Source organism: Enhydra lutris, unplaced genomic scaffold, assembly GCF_002288905.1.
Source record: "Enhydra lutris kenyoni isolate GAN:26980312 unplaced genomic scaffold, ASM228890v2 scaffoldscaffold16, whole genome shotgun sequence".
Lineage (NCBI taxonomy): Eukaryota > Metazoa > Chordata > Mammalia > Carnivora > Mustelidae > Enhydra > Enhydra lutris.
This window is the reverse complement of record NW_019154100.1, coordinates 30,930,079-30,947,811: the sequence shown is the minus strand read 5'-3', so window position 1 is coordinate 30,947,811 and position 17,733 is coordinate 30,930,079.

The window sequence follows — 17,733 nt, the reverse complement described above, 5'->3', positions numbered from 1 at the left end:
GGCAGCTTAAAAGGCAGAGGGACATGGAATCACAGGTGGAACTAAAACTCTTGGCTGGCAGCTCTCTTCAATATTTGAAGGTTGTCATAGATCAAAGAGGTAATATTTGCTTGCTTTTCTACTTCTAAAAAGGGACAACAAGAACCAGTCAACTTGATAAGAGTGTGACAGATTCCCACTCAAGTTAAGGAAGAATTTTTTCAATGTTTTCCATTTGTAGAGGAAATACAAGAAGATCTGAAGAAAATTCAAAACACAAAGAAAAATAGTAACTCTTCCTAATCCCATAATCTAAAAATACATTAATATTTCAGGATATTTCTTCCTGTCATTTTTCAATGAGTATGTATGATTAAATAATTGAGATCATACTGTACATAAAATATTGCATGCTCTTTTCTCACTCAACATCATATCATCTTATAAGCATTTTTTTCCAGCTCATTAAAAGCTCTTCATAAACATAATTTAATGGCTACATAATATTCAATTGTATGACTACATCACAATTTATTTAAGTAATGCCCTATTTTGGGACATTTATGTTGTACATAATTTTGGGCTATTATAAAGTAATGTTTCAATGAAAATCTCTTGCGCATAAATCTTGTTGCATAGTTTTTTGAATTTTATAGGCTAGATTTTTAGGAGTTGAATTACTTAATAAAAAGTGTGATTATCTTTAAGACATTGATACATATTGCCATTTTCCCTTCATGAAATTTGTACTAATTAACCTCTGCCTCCTCACTTTTTTCCCCTTGGTATTCAAGACGCCGCATGCAGGGGAAGGGAGGGAAAAACAGAATGGGAAGAAATCAGAAAAGGAGACAAACCATGAGAGACTCTTAACTATGGAAAAGGAACACGGTTGCTGGAAGGGAGTGGAGGCAGGTGACAGGCGAGTGGGTGATGGGAATTAAGGAGGGCATGTGATGTGAAGAGCCCTGGGTATATATGCAACTGATGAACTCTTGAATTCTACATCTGAAACTAATGATGTTCTATATGTTGGCTAATTGAATTTAATTTTAAAAAGACTCTTCATACTTCTGTTTTTATTTTTCCTTCTTCACTGATTATTCCTTCTCAATCCATTTTGCTTGACATTTCTTTTCTGTTTGGCCCCTAAATATCAGAGGGTAACAGGACTCTATCTGGCCCTCCTCTCTCTTTGCTATTAATATACTTTCCCTACATTAATTAAAACAGTCCCCTTGGTTTTGAAAACCAAATAAAACTCCCCAATTTATATCTCCACCATGACCTTTTCCTGCAACTTGAACCTAGTATATACAATTGCTTGGATATATCAACCTCGACACATGCAAACTCCCGATTTTCCTCCCAACCCACTCCAATCTGCCTCTTCATAAGCCTTTCTCATCTCAGCTATTGGAAATCCCATCCATTCAGTTGTTCCTAAAGGGAGTTTTCATTGAGCCTTTCCTCTTCTTCATCTACCAAATCAAATCTGCCAGCAGCTCCTACCAACCTTCTCTCCAAAACCATTCCTAATCTGATTCCCTCTGACCCTATTTCCCCAACCTCATCCAACTTACTATAGTCTTTTGCCTCCTTGGAGATCTCACTTTCTAAATGAAGTCACCATTTCCAATCTTGCTATGCCTACATTTCATTGTCCACTTAATAGCCACTTTTTTCATTTATGCATTCTGCCAACAAATATTTTTGAGCATCTGCTACATACTGGGTACTCTTGTAGGCACTGGGATATAACAGGAAATAAAGTGTCAACCTCAAGGGACTTATATCAAATTGAGTAGTACAGAGGATAAAAAAAAATGTAGGAATTATTTATTTTTTAAAAGATTTTATTTATTTGAGAGAGAAAGTAAGTGGGGGAGGGGTAGAAGAAGAGGGAGAAGGAGAATCCTAAGCAGACTCCACACTGAGCACTGAGACAGGGCTCAATTTCATGACCCTAAGATCATGACCTGGGCTGAAATCAAGAGTCAGATGCATAACTGACTGAGCTACCTGGCACCCCAACAAAATGTAGAATTTAAAAGGAAAGTTTGGGAGTGGACCAAATTGCTACTTCACCTTGGGTAGTCAGGAAAAGTCCTTCTAATGAGACATTTTCACAGAGACCAGAGAGGAAAGAGAGAATGTGCCATATACACATCTTGGGGGATGATATTACTGGCAGAATATATACTGATTGCAAAGGCAGGAACAAATGTGGAATATTCAAGGGACATGCACATTACAGATCTTTATGTTGATATGGGATGGTTCAACCCTGCTCAGGGTAAAGTCTACCACATCCCACAGAGTGTGTAATAAACAGGCTTTACTGGGGAATCTTACAAGTGAGAGATCCACGGGATTAGATGAGGCACACAACCCCTGCCCCGCATTCCATGGAAAGGTGTGTTGGGCTCGGGCACACAGTGGGTTTGTGCCCCAATGGAAGGACCTAATTTCCTGTGAGAATGACCTTCTCGGTAGGTAATAAACACCGCTTGGAGTCAGGCAGGTAGGGTTTAGGTGCCAGGTTTTTATGGAAGTTTTTGGTTTCACGACAATTTGTAGCCCTTCCTGCCAGGAAAAGGAAGCCATTATTCCCACAAGAAGCTAAGTTTTGGGACAGCCCCTCCTGCCAGAACCAAGGTAGTCCCAATTACCTCATTGTCCAAGTAGCCCCAAATGAGCATCTATGCCATTTTTGAACTCCTACTTATTAAACCATATCAAAGAACAGCAAGGAGGCCAGTGGTTTTGGAGCAGGAAGGGGGAGGAGGAGAGGAAAGTGAGGGAGAGATGAGAAGAGAATGACAGTGGGAGGGGTGGAGGGGATTCTTGAGATTGCAAGCCACTGCAAAGATTCTGTGCCCCTATGTGAGGCCTTTATTCTTGTCACTATGGACAACATGTCAACATTCCACTCCAGGGCTTCTCACAAATGACGTTAATCTCTCCTGAATCATCAGTTCTCCCTTTCTCTCTTTCTCTCTCTACCGGATCATGCAAACATGCAATTATTCTCCAGTTTCCAAAATCCCTCCTTTGACTCCAGACCTCCTGTCTCCGTCAGCAACATGCCCTGAAAAGTGTAATGGACTGAAACTCTCACTACCCCATGCTTTCTGGCTTCTGGTTAAGTATGCCCATGGGGAGAGGGTTGCCAGATTTAACACCAACAATAAAATACAAGACACCCAGTTGGAATTTTAGATAAACAAGAAATATTTTTTTTTAGTAGAAGTATATTTAAGTATCGCACTTATACTAAAAAGAATTCACGGTTTATCTGAAATTCAAATTTAACAGGGTGCCCTATATTTTAACTGGCAACCCTGCATGGAAGTCAGTGAGGAGATTGGAGGGTAGGGAGGAGAAAGGGGGTATTCTGTCCCCCACCACTCCAACAGTGTAGTTGTTTCTGGGGTCCTCTGCCTGATCCCTCAACCCCGTCAGGCAGCCCATCTCCCAGGGCTGCAGTGCTCAGGGTTACTGTAACAGTTCCCAGTCCTGCCGCTTCAGAGCCAGAGAGGGTCAAACTTCCTGTTCCTGCTAATTACTGGGCCCCCCCCATACCTGTATTTCCACGAATGCTGCCCCTTCCACGAATGCTGCCCATACCTCTGTGAATCATCTTTCTTAATCTTTCTTCAGTTTCCCACTTTGAGTACCCTGTCCTCCACTGGCACGGTTATCCACACCTGTTTATTTCCCCTGACTTGGGCATTTCTTTCTCTGGGCCAAGATGGTGACTTGTGTACTGCACTCAGCACTAGTACACATTTGAAGTATGTGTTGACTAGTTGAATATAATTCCTTCATTCACATGGATTTATTGGGTCAGTGGTTCTCATGGTGTGGTCCTTGGACTTTCGCTAATTTAAGAATCATCATGTGGGAACTCCTTAGAACTACAAATTCTCAGATCCATGCTGGGCCTATCAAATCAGAGATTCTGGAGGTGGGCTCAGGAATCTTTGTTTCAACAAACACTCCAGGGCATTCTAATATCTGCTAAATTTGAGAATCATGAGGGTAAGAAATGGGAATATTGTATTGAACAAAATGACAAGGTCCGCAGATTCATGGTAATTATCAGTATGTCAGACACATTTGCACGCATTTATCTTAACTAACTTTAATAGACTGCATCTAATTATAGTTTGCCTACTTATACTTGTGAATGTTTCCCCTCTGTGATTCATAGTCTGGGCTTGCCCTCTGTATGAAATCCCTGGAAAATTTCCAACAGACCCTTTCTGAATCTAACTTGATGTAAACTGAGCTTTGCCAGTTTAGAGAAGCTGAATTCTCCACCTCCAACTAAACTTATTGCTAGCAACAGGGGGAACAAAAGATCTGACAGCAAATAATGGAAAATCTGCAGAATCGTCCCATAATCTCATACTGCTTTCACATGTCCTACTTGATATTAAAAATCAAAAGTAAAAACCTGAATCAGGTGTAAAACATGTTTGTGATTATATAACCCTAAAAACAAAACTCCATTTTACATATAAACCTAAGATATTTTTGCACCATTTATTATGCTCTCTATTTACCAGGATTGCAACTATTATGCAAGTTGAGGGCACGTGGTACTCTGATGTGTTCTTGTCTCAAGTGCTGTTCATCATTTCCAAAAATCATACCACCAATGGATGTCTGAGTTGCCAACACAACACATCTTTATCAGTCACATTTGTGGCTACCGTATTCACTGTGATTCTACAAATAGGAAAAAATATCTGACTGTATTATGTCTTCTAGCACAGTATGTCTCAGACTCATGAGTTTCCTGGGGATGGTGTTACAACCAGATTCTCACTCAGTAAGTTTGGGCTGGAACCTGAGATTCTGCTTTTCTAACAAGCTCCCAGCTAGTATTATTGATGCTGTTGGCCCATGGACCACACTTGAGTAGTGAGTTTCTAATGTAACTGTACCCCACCACTTGTATATTGAAATATATATTATTTCACTATTAACACCTTTCATTTCTCTTTTATGTTGTAATGAGGGCATTAAATCAATTAAATATGTAGGTTAATTTAATTCTTTATGGATTTCATTTCACAATAATAAAGCAAACAATACAAAAACTCAATATATTTTTTTAAAGGGGTGCAAAATCTTATAGAGCTGAGAATATTAGTCCAAACTTTCAAGGTCATCAAGTATCTTTGAGATGTGGGTGACTTAGAGATAAGAGACCTAAACCAGTCTCTGCATGGGACTTGTCCTAGAAAGAAAGGTAAGGAATGGGCATGTCTCAATTCAAACCAAGCAAACTCAAAGAAAGCTTTTCTGGGGATTTGGGGGAAAGAAGCTTCCTCATTTTTATGAGAGTGGATCTAGGATGAGAGCATTTTTCTCACTTCCTCTGGAGATTGTGGAGAAAAGGGCTAAGGTCTGGAACTGTTAAAGCTGTTTCACTACCAGTGAGAAGACAAAGCTAGCATGTGGTGTGGGAAGAGGAGAGAACAGGCAAGTACAGACAAATGGCGCCAAGCCTCTGGATTATGTCTATCTTGAAGCCCATCGATTTGTCATTGTATGTGGTGTTTGAGCCAATAAAATGTTCTTTAAGTCATTAGGAGGTAAGTTCTCTGTGCTGATAAGACATCAAAGTGGAGTGTCAAGAAGATGGAAACCAGGGGAGTTATCTGGGCTTAGAGATTCACATTTGGGGGACAGCAATGCAAAGATCGTTTTTAAATCCATAGGACAGAATAAACTCACTTAAGAAGAGACAATTGCTAGAGAACAGAAGAGGCTTAGGATTCAAACCCAAGGAACTAAAAACTTGAGACTCTGGATGGACGATGATAGACACAGAGTGGCCAGCAATGAGCCAGGAGAACCAGCAGACTACTGCCATTGCTAGCAAGGAAAACTCTTATGAGGGCACTTGGTATTCTAAGCTTTCGCCAATACAGTGTGATGTTTGGTTTCATTTTCTCCCCACCACTCTTTATAACATCTTCCCTAGACTCAACACTTGCCAAAGCTCTCATGCAAATGGGAATTGTTTTCATGTAAAAATCGATTAATATGCATGAAATGGATTATTTTAGTGTTTGAATTATATCCCCCCAAAACACATTTTAGAACTCTACAAAACAGTGTGAATACAAATTCCTCTTTCTTTCTCTCACATGGGGAAGTCCCTGTTGAAAACAACAACAAACGTGTGTAGTACATTTCTAGAATTCACTAAGTCTGTGTGCAGGGTGGTGGCTCCTTTTCAGTACACAAGTATGGAAAGGTGATTGGACACAGAACGGGGGGGGGGCATGCGAAGCTCGAGGAGCCTCCTCTGTACTTCTCTAGAGAAAAAGAGAAGAGGTAGAGGAGCATGACAGACAGGGAGGGTGGAAACAGCAACTGGCAATTGCTAAGAAGAAGATGAAGGTGAAAATCCTTAAGAAACGTTGAGTCCCTTTTTAGTCCACTATATCCTGAATAGAAACGCCCTGTTTAACATTTGTTTGATTTCTAAAAATCACCTCCCAAAGTAGTTCATCTTTGACATGTCGCTGTCTCACCAAGACTTGTATTGTTTACTTGGACTATCATTCTCTCTTATGTCCTGGCAATTTCTCTGGGAGCCTCACTCTGTCCCCAGTGACACAACAATTGTGCCCTTCCCCATACTACTTCCTTCCCCACTTGTTTCAGATATGTGCCTTCAACCCTGAACATTCCATCACAAAAAGGTGACGTACTTTGTATCATGTCCCATTCAACCAAATAGATTTCCAATAGCCTGCTATCTACACACACACACACACACACACACACACACCTCACATTGCTCCTAAACAATCAACAATTTGTTCTAGAAAGGAACTAGACTTCATACCAAACACATCACTGAAATTGTTTTCCCATGACTCTTTTGTGGTATTTTTAAAGCAGCAATTGTGAACTTGTGGTTCCTTAGCTGTATTTAGTTGGCAGTCATGTTTTATTTGTCCCATAAATTGTTTTTGAAAATATGTATTTTAAAACTTAGGACATTTTAACATAAAAATCCAGGCTGTTTGTTTTCCTTGCAAACTCAAAAGATCTGGCAACCATGTGGGTTCCATTCTCACATGGTAATAATTGGACATACTCTGTGGTTCACCATAGTCCTCACCATTCCCTAATGTCTCCATGACCTAAAGGTCATGTGACATATGGCATTTAGCATGATGCTTGTATCATGTCTTCTCTTTTTGTAGAGAAATAGTTCTCTGTATTTACATCTCTATCAAAAGTGGTAAACAAAGGACCACATGTTTAAAGAAAAATAGGCTTGGATTGCTTTTTTTTTTTTTTTTTTTTTTTTTTTTTGGTAGCAGTGAAAACCATCCCATTGTGTTTTAAAGCAAATGCAGTGCTATTTTACTTGGGTTTTTTTAATCACCTCAATGTCCTTTTGTATAGTGTCTATATATGAGATGCTGCCTTTCAGCACTGTCTCCAATTAGTACAAAGGAGCCATAAAATTCCTCAAAACAAAACATTTCATTAACTTAAATATTAAATATGTTGTTTAATGCATTTTCAACATGTGGGTAAAAACAAGTTGGGGTGGTCATGAAATTAAATAATAATACACCAGATTATCCCTGGGACAGCTCAGAACCAAGGACTTCTGAGAATAGACAATCTTATGTCATCACTTCACAACTGTGTACCTCAATATGCTCATAATTTAAATTCTGAGGATATAAGAAATGTGAATCTGCTTACTCTTATGGAGAAAAGAAACTCTACAACTGTGAAGTATTCTAATGGAATAGGAATGGGTTTCTTTTTTTATAACAATAAATCTAAACCTTTACTTGTATTTAAAGTGGTGTTTTGAAAATTGGAAAAAAGCACTGAAATTAAAAAAAAAAAAGAACCTGGTGAACATACTTGTCTTTAATTTCTTTGCAATCCAAGACCTCAGTTTAAAAGAAAAAAAATTAAGAAAGAAAAAATGAGAAAGTAATTGCTATGTTTCATTAGGAATTTTAGTAGCAATTCTTCTGTTCAAAGCTTATTCATTTGAATTAAGATTACGAAGAGCACATTACTTCTTATGGTGGCATGTGACAGTTATCTCTCTAAAAGAATGATCTCATTCAGGCACATGCTTTCCATTAAATATTTGTTTGTATATTGGCTTTCTGTTGTTCCTTTTAGTCTCCTCAAATCTCCTCTAGGAGAAGGAGGGGTATCAATTATACAAAAGGGTATATTGCAACTTTTTTCTAAGTGGGAATGGAGGGATGCAGGGAAGGAAACTAAGATTTGAGTCCTTGTGAAGTGAAAGAAATTCCGTCACATACTCTCATATCATTTGTTTAACTCTTCCAACTCATTGAACAATCATGTGAAGTCAGTATTATCCTGGCTTTTTTATATGAAGAGGAACCTTGCTTTTCAACACACAATGAATATTTAGGGGAGATAAGAGCAACTCCAGGGTCATGTGGACTTCAATTTCCCTACTTTCCACTTCATAGAAATAAAACCCAGAAACAGAACATTGACACTTGCCTTCTGGCACAGTGAATGTGGACCTGGAAAACAAGGGCAGAAAGAAAGGAAGATGCAGACCCGGGCAGGTAAGGAAAAAGGGGAAATGGATTCAGCCCGTAATTCACCTTTCATGAGTACAGAAACAGTTCTGTGTTATTTAAGATGTTCAATCTGTAATTTGTTTTCGGATCTTAAACTAGGAAAATTCTGAAAGAGCCCAGTTTAATAAAGGATCCCAACAGGGAGAATTTCAAGGGGCTGGGAGTTGAAATAGCCTTAAAAAATTAACCTCAAGGGTCTGGCCTGATGCTGTCCTGGCCGTGGGGCCTCCTGAGGGCAGAGGGTCCAAGAGGAGGGCAGGATTCTCTGCAAAACGGGTAAAAGGGACTAGTTCTCCCCCTCCTTGCAAAGCAGTGGTTCTCAAGCTTGTCTGCACCTTCGAATCACCGGGGAGACTTGAAAAAATTCTTGAGACCCTATCCCCATGAAATCCCGATTGAATTGGGCTAGAAGGTGGCTTGGCTATGTGGGGTCTTTAAAAAAGCCTTGCTGGTGATTCTAATGTACAGCCAGGACTGAGACCTGCTCAGAAAGGAAGAATATCTTCACTACGTATGGCCCTCCTCAGCCAAAGAGGCCTGTGTCCTGGCTGTGGAAGGTGACTGACAGTAAATCACACCCAAGAATACCTTTGCTTCCCAGTGAGATCTAAAAATACAGAAAATCAGTGAACAGTCATCAGTAATTCTCAGCCCACTAGGGATCTATGTCTCCTCTGGGACTCCCTGGAGATGTGACTGCACAATCTTCTCACCTGGGGGCAGAGTCTTGCATCTCAGAGTGTGGTCCTGGGTCCACAGCAGCATCAGCATCACCTGGAAGCTGGTTTGGGGGATGCTGAGTCTCAGGCTCTGCCCAGACTTACTACACGAGATTGGGTATTTCAACAAGACCCCAGGACATAAAGATGTATGTTGCAGTTTGAGAGGCATTGTTGTTAGAAAAATAACATGTATTCATTAATTTTTTGGTAAATTATTTAAATTTAGCTATTAAAACTGACATGCATCCACACAGTACAGTAGGAATAAATATTTTAAAATCAGGACAGGAAAAAAATACCTATTAGAAGAGGATATTAAGAATAGGAGCATAGATAATTAAATCATAAGGAACCTTTGAGTGAAATTGTTAAGCACAAATTTGAATTTAAATTTCCTAGACTCCAAAGAGGAAAATATATAGTTCATATTACCCAAGGGCAGCTGGAATTGTTTTTCACAGTGCTTCAAAGGGCACCAAGTTTTGGTGAAAAGTATCTTTAATAAGCACCAACGTGAAGTCAAAGACATTCTGCTCATGCCACTTTCTAAATGTCTTCAGAAGACAAGTTACCTAACATCACCAGCTCTTAGCCTCATCATTTCCAAGACGGGCATAATACTTTCAATCCTACCAGATTATTTTGAAGACTAATTGCAGACAGTATGATATGTCCCACTTCTTTAGGCTCAGAGTGAATTCACACTTTGGTTTTGATTCCAATAAAGTCAGTCAAAGTCTACTCTTACTACCTGAATCACAGCGTTCCATTTTGAGGAAAAAAAGGCATGGGTCTTACCCTAACAGGTATCAAATCTTACTGAAATCTATAATCATTAGAAGAATATTATGTTGGTTCAGAGACAGAGACATAGATTAATGGATTATGAAAGTGACAAAAAGCAGACCTATAGGTGTATCAGAACTTGAAATAGAACACAGGAGGCATTATAAAGCAGTAGAGGAGATGATGTTCTTTTCCATAAATGATAGTTTGACATGTGGAAATTCTATATCACACATTTTACAAAAATAAATTCTAACTGAGTTTAACAATTAAATGGGAGAATGTGAGAAATTAGAAATTAATCAAACTCTCTCTCATCTCTCTTTCTAGAGAAAGAGGAATCTCATATCTCTCTCCCTAGAGAGAGATGATAGATAGATAGATAGATAGATAGATGGATAGATAGATGGTAGATGTAGAGAAAGAGGAAGAAAAAAATTAAAACAAATGAACAAGATCTTGTTCTGAATCAAATGGATAACTTTAAAAAGTTAATGTTGGGTGAAATTGAAGACAGAAACATAAATATGTTAACATTTATGTAAATTTTAAACACATCACTACTTTATATCATTTATGGACACACACATGTATAGCAACAGAAAAACATGGCTAAGCAGTTTTGTACCACCTGTAGAAGAGAAGGAAGGAGGAAGCAGAGAAGAAGGGAAGGGAACAAACATGGGATCAAAATGGACTTGAGCTGTCTGAGTAATTTTTTGGTTTTTAATTTGAAGTAAATACGCTACAACCTCAATGCTTGTTAAATCTGGGTATTGGATATGTAATTATTTATTTTATTCTCTAAACTTTTGTGTAGTTGAAATTGTTCTTAGTTTTGTTTTATTTTTACAGTTCTCTTCCAAGGCCTCATATTCTTGGTAAGTCCAAGAACTTTGGAGACTTATCTCTTTCCAAGACCATGTGAGTAACTTAGCTCAGGAAGAGGAAGCTGGTAATTGTGTTCCTTCCCAGAGGGGTTCCATGGGAGAGGTGACAAAGCTGCAGGCATGTGGTGTCTCTGACGAGCCATCAGGCCGATTCCGTGTCATTCTCTCTAGAGCCCAAGGCCTGGCAGCTGAGAAACTCAGGCTGTGCTTCTGTGCAGTCATCCCCCCACCCCCCACAGCTTCTTCCACCACCCGGCATGGGCCACGTGCATGCACAGGGGAATGAGCCCCAAGCTGCAGAGAAAGAACAAGTGTCAGACCCCACAGCTCACATCTCCCCTGCTCCTGGGCACAGCTTGGCCAGTCTACATACCCTGGCACAGCCCATCCCCAGCATAGGCCCAACTGTTCCCCAGGGGTGTCCTGGTAGGAAGGCGGGTCTTCTCGTCTGTCTGTCCATCTCTGTATCTTAGTATGGGCCCAGCTCTCTGTCCTTTCTTCTGTCCCTCCCTCCATGTCTATCTGGAAACCCCAACCACAGTGGAAGCCTCTGTGTCCCAAGTCCTATCTCAAGAGCTGGCCTCCTTTCTGTGTCCCCTAAAAGGTGACATCTCCTCCAGGAAAAATCCCAGGAGGGTAGAGTTTGCTAAATAAGAAATCTAAGGTACACTTGCTTAATAATTGTGAAAGCATTCATTACATGTGAAGACAAAACCCAGAACCACAGAGCTGGTTTCATTCAGCCATCAGTGGGCTCCACAGGACCGTTTCAGGGGCCCTGACCTCTAGTCCTTCTATTTATGCAGACTTTCTCACCTGGAGCTACAAGGACTTAGGAATCCTCATAGAAGGAATTGGACTGGCTCACTGACAGCTTGGTGATATGCTCAGAAAGTACTTTCTCTGGCCACTGCCTCTGTCACTCAACAATGATCTAGATGGTTCTTCCCTCAGACTCAGTCCTTTGAGTCTGGGAAGCAAGCCAGTCCCTTCTTAGTGCCTGGTGCTGGCCCTAGAGATCAGTGTAGTTCTGTGATGAAATGGAGGTTTCTGGGGCTTTTGCCCGGTGACACCTTTGTCATTTGTCTAATCTGTTCCTCTCTTCCTTATTCATCTTTCCCAAGGCATGCCCACTTTAGTTTTATGATTGTATTAGCTGCCGTGAGGCCTCTAAGTGGGTACTATGGACCTGAACGTGAAGACTCAGTCCAGCCCTGTTTGTGAATATAAAACTTCTCATTTCTTCTGTCTCAGAGCTTGTGACCACTGTTGAGCCACCTACTGAATTCCCTTTTCTTATTTGATGATTGCCTCTTATTCACAGTTCACTTGCAAAGAGACAGAGCCCTAGTCCTGACCTAGCTCCTTCCCCATCTCAGATTCCCTTGGATGACTTCCCACAGCTAAGCCTCTAGGGTATCATTAGTAAGAACCCTCTCTCCACTGTTTTACAAATGAATAAGATTGTGTACATATAATTATACATGTATACGTTTCTTATCAAAATAATTTTCTTACTCATCTAGATATTTCTGAATATATATCAAGTGCCAAGCACATAAAATCTTACCACTCTTTGTTAACTGGCTAATCAGTATCAATAATATATATGAATGTCAGTGGCATGGTTGAATGTTCATGAGTCCCATATAGATATAGGTGGTAGTATGGTTATTTCTAGTTTTGATAGGAAGATATCTGTATGTGTAACAATGTGGCATATGACTGTACTTATAATCCAATCATTACACACCACTGTGGGTCGAGTAATGTAAAGGCATTCTAAAATGTGATTTGAATGCAGGAAAGACCTTGAGGAATCAGGAGACTGGAACCTGAATTTTACATGAACCCCACCCATTTCAAGTTTGCGTGGTAGACCTGGAAGCTGTTGTGTTCGTCTGATGATTTTAAGCTTGGTTCCCTAAGCCATCGGCCACGCTACTTTGGCGTTACAGCCTAGTGTTACAATTGAGCTTACCCACTTCGGGTATGCATCTGGCTTTGCCACTTTCTACCTGTGTGACCTTAGGCAAGTAAATGAACACTTGTCTATCTCATTTCCTCCTTTGGAAAATGGCGGGAACAACAGACCAACCTCCTAGGTTCATTGTGAGGACAGCCAGTACAAGGAAAATCACTTAGCATAGCATTGGCAAATAGCATTCAATAAATCACTAGGATCATCACCATCACTGAGATTTTCATTTAAAAGGAATAGCTAGTCTTCACTGTATACAGGATTCAGGGGCTCCAAGCCTGGGGGCGGGGCAAAAAATTGATAAAAACAGGGAGGAGTCTCTCTGGTCCCAAATAGTGGGCTGGAGTTCAGGGAAGAGCCCCAAGCCCACTGGAGACCTGGCAAGTTGGGCCAGGAAAGGGGGCAGAAGTCCTGCCTGGAGGAGGAGTCATGGGGAGGGCTTATTGCACATGGAAGACTGCCACCAGGAAGGAAGATGCCCCTCCGCACCATGGGTCATCCCTGACATAGTAGATACCAGCTCTACAGGTGGTAAGACCAATTTCAAGCCTCACTGAATGGTGGCCCTGAGGTTTTCACTCTATTTTCTGCCTTGGCTGTGAACCAGCACTATGCTTTGTTCCAGAGATGGGGGCCAAACTGTAGACAAAACTCTAAAAGTCATAGAATAACATCATGGATAAAATCATATGCCTTGGTGCTAGGTAGGGTCATGGCTAAGCTCTGCCACTTTGTCATGAATGGCTTTTAAATTGTTGCCGTGAGGAGTAGATGAGATAATCTCTCCAAAGTCCTTGGCCTCGTATTTGGCCTATGGCAATGATCATAACCTAGTGGGCTAACTGTTGTCACTATTATTGTTAAGTTAGTCTGGTAATGATGAGGGAGATGAAGATGATGAACACGATGTTGGAGAGAATGCGGGAAGAGGCCAAGGGAGGGGAATAAGGATGAGACCTTCCCCAGTGATGGAAAAAGAGGTAAAGATTTAATCAATTTTTAATCAAGTAAAATGAACCCCCCAAATGGGACATAGTTAGTTCGTCTGGCACAAGCCACCTCTCCCAGACACAGGACTCTCATGGTTCTGAATTAGTTTGTGGGGCACACTTCTTCCCACAACCCCCGAAAGATCTGTTTAGCCGCAATGGGCTAAAAGCCCACATCAGACTCTGCACTCAGGAAACAGAATTTAAAACGCAAGGAGCAAAGGTTTAAATAACAGAGCTGACAGCCGAGAGTTACGTTCCCACACCTTTGGCACTGTGTACAGATCTTTGACATTTCACCAAAGCTAAATGTTCCATCTTTAGAACCTGACTCTTTCTTTACTATTTTTATTGTGTTGCAGCTTAAAAAAAAAAAATTGCCAATTAAGTTAAACTAAACCGTCGCACAATCAGCTTCTATAATTACCAGCAATGCTTTATGATAGGTTCAAGCAAACAGAGGGTTTGATTTTTTTTTTTTTTTTTTTTTTTTGCCAGAGTTGTAGTTTCTTTTTGTAGAAACAATTATCCTGGCAGTGCTTCCCAGCAAAGGGAACACATAGCCCGAAGCCATTGCATATTTCATTTTCAGTCCAGCAGTTTTAGAGTTCTCGCTTTTCCTAGTGACTGTTCAGTGGGAGGAAAAGACAACCAAGGCTCTGGGCAAAGAATGGCATCTCGCAAGGCAGGCGGCGAGGCCACCGGGAGCTGGACAAAAAGAACGCTGCCCCGTTTTGGTGCCGCCAGCTTCCCACATTCACCCACAGGATGGAGTAATGACAGGTTAAGGTCCAGTCCCCCAACAAAATTCATGCATGCCTTCTCCAGCAACAGATGTCACAAGGCATAAGGATACAAAATCTAATGGTATATTTACTAACATTAGCAATGAATGGTGAAAGACACATAATAACTTGCATTGGGAATATATTGGGTTTTAACTCCCATACCATCACCTCCTGGTTGAGTGACCAGTCTCAGATTTCCCAACCGTGAAAATAGGGTTACCAGTAGCATTTAGCTCACAGAGCTATTTTGAAGATTAGGTAAGCTAATGGGTGGACTCATTGATTTAACAAATATTTATTGAGTAGTTACTATGTGTCAGATGCTGTTCTAGGTGCTGGGGATACAACCATGAGCAAAGCAAACAAAACAGGCCAAAGGAATTCAAGGGAAGATTAGCTAAGACACTGCTCAGCACATAATAAGCACAAGAAAAATATTAGCTATTTTTTATGTGATATTATTTCACTTTTACATATGGATTTTATTTTTGTTATTGGTACCTATTATATTTTACACACACCATAGTAGTGTATTTTATTATTACCACATCACATATGGGAAAACTGAAGTTCAGAGAGCCCAAGGAATTTGTACAAGTTCATATAATTAATACGTAGGTCAAGTTTCAAACCTGAGTTTATGGGACTTGGGTCCATGTACTTCCAACTCAGAGCACAGTGTTGATTTTTAATGAGTCCGGGCTCTAAGTCTCTCAGCTACGATCCGCTTGGACTCAACATTTCCCTTGTTTCTAGATCGTGGTATGATGATATGATCCAATTCTTCATCATACATGGTGATCAGAAGCTAAATGTATGCATCATCCTTTACCTGGAGAGAAAATCAGGATAGAAGTAGTGAAGAAAACGTCAGACTCCGGTCGGTAATCCTAAGGAAGAGCATTTCTATAATTACAGTGATTGGACTTTGCTATGGGTTACAGTAAGAGCTAGCATAATCGGTGGTGAATTTCTTGTCCTTGAAATGTTCAAGGAGAAGTCAAAGAAGTATTGAAGGAGAATATAATCCAGGGGATTTATATAACTGTTAGGGAGTTGGTCCAGATTTCCTACTTCCCAACCTGGCTGACCTGAAGAAGCTTTCAAAGACCTTGATAAAAATACAGATTCTCTATGTTCCTTTCCAAAGTTACAGAATATCTGGAGTATTTAGTATTTAGCTCAGAGAACTGTCTTTCTGATTAGGTCAGCTAATTTATTTATTATTTACTTATTAACAAATTTTTATTTAACGAATTTATTTAATGTATTTACTTATATTTATTTAACAAATATTTATCAGTTGTTTAGCAAATATTTATTTATTTAACAAATATTGATTGATTGATTTAACAAATATTTATTGAACATTTACTATGTGCCAGGTCCTGTCTTAGGAGTTGGGGATATAACAATGAACAAAACAGTCCTTCACCTAAATGAGCTTAGAGGAAGATGTCCAGTGCAGATCTCAGCACATAGTAAACATGTAATGAATATTAGCTTTATTTATTTATTTATTTATTTATTTATTTATTTATTTATATGAATATTAGCATTATTTAGTTAAATAGATTCATTAGACATCTCTGGTCTTCTAACGTAGTCTGTCCTTAGATATTCTGAACTGAAGGATCAGCTCTGGGGTGTGACCCTTTTGGGTCTTAGGAATGGTACCTAGCACAAAAACTCTCCAAGTGTTTCTTGACTGGGTGATGAAAACACCCCACCAGTGTTTCTTCATCTGCATCCCTGAGTTGTAGAGAAGCTGAAGACAAAAGCATGAACGGGAGCTTTCTGGGAGCACCACAGACTTCTAGTTTCTGGACTCCTGGGGGGCAGGATCCACCTCTGTTCCTGCTTTGTCCCCACAGTTTCTAGGAAACCTCCTAGTGCAAAACTGGTTATCAAAGAAGTTTATTTAGAGAATGGATAAATAAATTAGGGCAGTGTTTTCTCACCTGCCAAATCATAAGGTTCATCCAGAACCCTTTAAAATACTGATTCTTGTTACCCACCGCAGGTCGACCAAGTCAGAATTTCAAGGTGAGAGGTCTCTAGGAATCAGTATCTTCAGCAACTGGCCTCTTGGAGGACCCGTGATGTCAGGAATGTTAGGGATACACTGATGTAAGCTGAAATTCCCTGGGTTGGCTGGACTTGAGAACGCTCTCAAGTGGGTTGACCATCAGGGACACTGGTTTGGAAACCAATTCCCATGCTGGGTTTTTCCCGCTCATTTCGGAAGCTGCCATCCATGTGGAGACCAGGAGTGACAGTGGCTCATGCTGAATTAGGCACTTGAGGTTAATTCACCTTGTTTTTCTGTCTCTTTCTCCTCTGTGCTAAGCACCTATTTTAGAAGAATTTCCAAAGAGGCCTCTGAAATGCTCATTTTAAGAAAGGGAGAGAAGCTGTAAGAAATGCACCTTCTTTTTTTTTCCGCTAAAATCAAAACCTGCATTTTCTCCTTCTCCCACTGATTAGAATCTCAGCATTCCACCAAGACAATCTCCAAAAAAGGAAAAGCAAATGAGCAGGGCTGTTTCTGAGAATATGAAATACTTTACAATTAAATAAGGTACGGTCAGGCTTGGGGCTGATCACCGGTGATGGGTAGGATTCTGCGAGGATGCAAATGAATTCAGCGCGGGACAACGTTCCAAATGGCTCCTACAAGCTTTCCCTTTATTATTTTTATTTGGTTATGTGCTGACTCTCATCCAGAATTGCACTTAATGCCCTAGTCTGAAGTTGTTGAAATGGCCCCCCATGGCATAGTGTGACAGTCAAAGGATATTGCCTTTGGAAGCTGCTAATGGTCCATGAAAAGGAAACAGCAGCAAACAGGAAAGCAATGCTCCAAAATAATGTCAGATAAAAATATTCACGTCTTCGTTTTCATGTCCATTTATTGAGAGAGAGGCATGATCCCAGGGAAGGCAAGCATTTCCAAAACAGGCAAAGG